We start from the raw sequence: 6,000 nt of genomic DNA on the forward strand, positions 1-6,000 counted from the left end.
AAACTGTGCATATATCATCAAATGTCAAAGTCTGGAAATACAGCCGTTAAGCTCTCGCGCAATCGTTACCCTTAATGTCCTCGTTATTGGTCTAAGCTTTAATACGGTTTGTGACAAAACCTGCATGAAGAAAAGTGTGTTTGCCTGTAACACTTTATTTCGTCTTCAAATTGTATCTCAGGGTTGGGGGGGATACCACTAGTTGACACTGTGTTGGCAAGGTCTTAACAATCACAAATTGTTGTAAACATATAAATACTGCGGTGACGCCCCCGTGCGTAATGCTGCTTGATGGCACTGCTGGCCCTGCAGGAGGACTATGCTAATGGAAGAATCAGGAGAAAAAGAGACTTCAGGGACCATGACGATGACTGGCTAATATGTCGATTTAAATTCCCTAAAGCTGAGCTCTTGGATCTATGTACTGAATTTGGTCCAGTAGAGAGGGCAATGCGCCGGCAGCTATAATAGTAATATAGCTGCGCTCTTGGATCTACGTACTGAATTGGGTCCAGTAGAGAGGGCAACGCGCCGGAACCATGCCATCCCGGTCCAAATACAGGTCCTCGCCACTCTGGGGGAAACTGGGTGTTTCCAGAGGGAAATGTCAGACAGATAAGTGTTTTTTAAAATAAATATTATATATAATCTTCAACTTTATCACTAAGGCTTGTTTGGATATAATATATAGTTCTGTTAAATCTTATTATATACGTCTGGTATATCAAAGCTGTCCCAGAGTGCCGTAATGCCTGCCGTTTTGGACATATTATTAATATATGTAGTCTTTAAATCAGGGTTCCATACACTGTGCAAGAACAGGCCGAAATTATAATTCCATTAGCAGCAATTCCTGAACGTCTGAGAAGTTTTTTGCTTTTTCTCTGCCAGTCATCATGATTTGGTGTAACAACTGCCAGGGTCATTCATACACTGATCAGCATTCACAAGGTGCTTTGCGTTGACTATTTACGGTTAAAAATGGGCGTGTACAGGGCGGGATAAGAGGCTGATCCACGTACGCACGCTTGTAGGTAATCTGTGATTTATAAAGGGAACATTGCTTATGGTTTTATAAATCTGACTTTTTTTTGGCGTACGCCATTTTGGGCTTTTGGGCGCATGTACACTTATAGTAAGGATCCTACGCACAGTTTTATAAATGAGACCCCTGGTCTCAGTCTGAACCTGGTTTATGGGCTGAAATATGTGCCACCAGAAAATTTAACTCTACCTATCGATCTGCGCTCGATTGCTCTTCCTTCATCCTCCACCTACCCGAATGTCTGTCACAGTAATTTGAAATTGAATTTTGAGAACTGAATCTGAATTGTGAGAACTGAATGTGAAGATATATAGAGAGTTGAATTTTCAGTTTAAATTTGATTGGACTTCAGTTACAAACGAATGAATTCAATTTCAAATTATACTATTCAGATTCAGTTTTTCAATGCAATGATTCAAATTAAACAATACAATTTCAAATTATATGATTCAATTTCAGTTTTTCAATGCAATAATTCAAGTTTAGCAATTCAAATTCAAATATAAATGATTCATACTCAGTTTCTAGTGGCACATATTTCAGCCCATACTCGTCTCAGTATGAACCTTTATAAATCAGAGATTACCTACAAGTGTGTGTACGTGGATCAGCCTCTTATCCCGCCCTGTACACGCCCATTTTTAACCATAAATAGTCAATGTAAAGCACCTCGTGAATGCTGATCAGAATGTTAATAACCCTGGCAGTTGTTCTTTCGTTACACCTAATCATAATGACTGGCGGAGAAAAAAAACAAAACAAAAAAAAAACTTCTCAGACGTTTGGGAATTGCTGCCAATTGAATCATAATTTCGGCCTGTTGTCGCACAGTGTAGGGAAACCGGATCTATAGACTACCTTTATTAATAAAATCGTCCAAAACGGCAGGCATTATGGCACACAGGGACAGCTTCGATATACCAGACATATATAATAAGATTTAACAGAACCATATATTATATCCAAACAAGCCTTAGGGATAAAGTTGAAGATTATATATAATATTTATTTAAAAAAACACTTAGCTGTCTGACATTTCCCTCTGGAAACAGTCGGTTTCACCCAGAGTGGCGAGGACCTGTACTTGGACCGGGATGGCATGGTTCCGGCGCGTTGCCCTCTCTACTGGACCCAATTCAGTACGTAGATCCAAGAGCGCAGCTATATTACTATTACAGCTATATTAGGGAATTTAAATTGGCATATTAGCCAGTCATCATCATGGTTCCTGAAGTCTCTTTTTCTCCTGATTCTTCCATTCCAGTCCTCTTGCAGGGCCAGCAGTGCCATGCAGCATTATGCACGGGTTCACCGCAGTATTTACAACAATTTGTGATTGTTAACACCTTGCTAAAATCACAGCATCAACTAGTGGTATCCCTCATCCTGAGATACAATTTGAAATCAAAATGTAATAGGCAAACACACTTTTCTTCATGCAGGTTATGAACAGTATTAAAGTTTGGACCGATAATGAGGACATACAGCGTAACGATTGCGCGAGAGCTTAACGGCTGTATTTCCAGACTTTGACATTTGAGGATATATGCACAGTGTTAAAGACAGATATTTAGTTATTTACACGGTGTTCTGCAGTTATCTAATGGTAGGGTATTTGATGATATCCTGTATTCCATGCAGTCGGGCCATCTCCTCCTCCTGTGCTCCGTAGCGGACAATGTGACGGTGAGACAGTGCTGATTAAATATTAAGAACGAGTTTTAATTTAAGATTTGAGTTGGAGGTGTTTATGGAACAGTTATCACTCAGTACAAACGCAAATAACACTGCTGGATTTAATCTTCGTGATATGGTGTGAAGAAATGTGCGTGAGGCATTAATACTTCAAAATATTAAGAGTAATCGTTATTCCCATTTACTCTCTGCAGTCTGACTTCAGTTGACCACCTCACCATCTGCGTCGCCATTTCCTATTTTGTCTCCAAAATGTGCGTACGCACAGGTCAGAGTTTCCGTGGAGGACCGCACATTCTCCCGTCAAGTTCGTTTTTTATAAATCACAACCTTTGCGTGGGAAGTGGCATACTCACGTTTTCAGCCCCGTTTTGTGCATATGCCACGTTTATAAATGAGACCCCTGGTCCCATCTGAACCTGGTCTTAGTCTGAACCTGGTCTCAGTCTGAACTTGGTCTCTATCTGAACCTGGAAAATGGGAGAAAAGGATCAAACACATTTATGAATTAAATGAAATGATAAAGATACAAACTGCATTTTACTCTCGCTGGATGATGAAGTTAGACGTCACCTTTTTACTTTTGGATGTTTTTACCTGATTATCCAACAGAACAGATTCATCCTCATAATATGCAACTACATTTGTCTTCCTGAGTTTCCTTCAGCATAACTGCAGAGAAACTCTCCTGTTAACAAACAATCTACACGACTGTTGAAAAGTTAAGAATAAGCTGCTATGTTGTTGATGTTCTTCTCTACTTTGATAATAACTATTTAAACAGATAAAAACAGAATAATTCAGACACCAGATGATTTCTTTACATTTGAAATACTTTTAATGAAATTATTACATTTAGTGGATGTCCCCACAGTGTTGCATGATGGGAGAATACAAATTAAAAGGTGCTACTCTGCTCCCTCTTATTTAAACGAAATATGTGTTTTAACACCTTTCTGGATGTGAGATGAGGAGTTGCTACTCTGCTCCCTGCGCTCCTTCTTCTTCAGTCAGCCATCCTTCAGCTGTAGCAATAGACAGCTGATAATAAAGCAGCTCAATGTTCTGTCTGTCTTGCTGAAGCCCCCTGCTGGCCTGGAGAGACATGACAACACGCAGATGTAACTTCCTGTATCACTCCTCTCTTCAGTTCATCAAACAGACTTAGGGCCCTATTTTAATGATCTAACTGCACGGCGTGGCACTGGTGTGTTTAGGGCGTGTCCAAATCCACTTTTGCTAGTTTGCCAGCCGAAAAAAGGGTCAGGGCCAGGCGCATGGTTCAAAAGGGTTGTACTTAGTGTCTTGATTAATCATACAGTAGGTGTGTTTTGGGCATAACATTTAATAAATCAATCAGAGTGTCATCTCCCATTCCCTTTAAAAGCCAGGTGCATTTGGACCTTGGAGCATTGCTATTATGATGGAGGATTTGTACCGTAATATTTAGGGGTCCAAGTCTGAGGCGGCTGGGAACCGCTTTTTACAATGCAGCGCATTTCACAGATCCAGCGGATGTGGACCCCTATTGTTTTCCTAAGGATTATTCTTCTTCTTTTTCTTCCTTTTCTCTCTCTAAAAGGGGGGGGGGGGGAGGGTCCAGATACGTACATAGACCTCACACAAAAAAATTCAGACTACTAGGTATGGGACCCAGGTTAAGATTCACCACTTACACTAATGTGAGCAACTTCGAATTTACAGTGTAGATGTACAATGGTTCATGGACCTCACATAACAAAAATTACACATATGGACCACTAGGTGGTGCTATAATGATGTCAAACATGTTTTTGCCTATAACTCCCAGATTATACATCGCACGTGTTCCCTGCATCGAGCTAAATTTGATGATATAGGCCCCGCCTATTTCAACTAAGTTTTTCCACAATATGGCGCAATGTGCAAAACCAACTTTTCGAACTCGTCCTAGACCCAGCGACCAATCTGCATGAAACCTGGTAGCTAGCATCTCCAGATGAACCTGAACAAAAGTTATCAAAAAAATTTTGTTACGTTACACTATGCGCAATTGACGACCAAACAAAATTTTGTAGCTAGCTATAAAACACGAACTTTACCATATATCTGCAAACTTAAATCCTATCAGCAAAAAACTTGAGATTATTGTTTGACATGCCGCTCTGACACTCCCTACCAAATTTGGTGAAGATCGGCCATTTGGGGGCGCTATAGTCAATGTAGACCAGTTTTGGCCCTTTTACTCAATCAGTGTTAATGGGATATTTGCAACGGCAATGTACCACAGACCTTGCGTCTCACACCTGTTGATATGTCCCGACGTTTGCCTCCCCACCATTACCCAACGCTTTGGGTTTGCATGATTCCCCGGGTTGTCGGGGGCAACTCGCATCAGGTACGACTTGCGCCGAGGAGGCTTGGACCCTGTCATAACTGATTGGAGTTCTAGTTTTATTTGTAATCTTTTGCATGTGTGTGTGCTGCTGCGCGTCCCTGTGTGTGGAACAAGCATAGTGTGCGTGTGCTGTGCATGAGCCTAGGAGCATTTTACTAATGCTCTGTTAAAATAACAATAAAATGCTGCTTTATTGACTTTAGACCATGTTTTTGTTGGTCAATGGCGCGATCACTTCCTGCTGCCTCAAGATAGAAATACTCCCAGAATGCAACTGACCACACCTCCCTGTAAGACTAGCATGCCCAGAATGCACCTGAACACACCTCTCTGTAAGACCAGCACACCCAGAATGCACCTGAACACACCTCTCTGTAAGACCAGCACGCCCAGAATGCACCTGAACACACCTCTCTATAAGACCAGCACGCCCATGGGCCACAGATGAGCGCAGGTGCATTTGCTTGTTAAACGACATTGGCGGTGGAAGGGAAATTGACAACTGGGTCGGTCTTAAACTAGAAAGACACTTTTACTGTGCCGGGTAAAAGATAGGAACCCTCAGGCTGCTTCATTTCAGTCTATGTTCTAAACAAAAGGTGTGTCTCCGTACCTTACAGTAGAAAGAAAGAGCAGTGATCACCAACAGCAGTGTCAGAGAGAACACAACCACTCTGATGATGAAAGGCCTTCGAGTAGATGCATCTGATCGGACACATGGACAGTCATCACATCACACAACATCAGGAATCCAACATCTTCCATTAAACACAAACTGACGTGAATCACTTCAACATGAACACATTTCTCTTTTTTGGGGTTTATCTTTATCTAAATTGAGGCTCTGAGACTATAAAAGATTATAAAGTCCTCTGAGAATAAT

The sequence above is a fragment of the Perca flavescens genome, chromosome 20, assembly GCF_004354835.1.
Source record: "Perca flavescens isolate YP-PL-M2 chromosome 20, PFLA_1.0, whole genome shotgun sequence".
NCBI classification, from domain to species: Eukaryota; Metazoa; Chordata; class Actinopteri; order Perciformes; family Percidae; genus Perca; species Perca flavescens.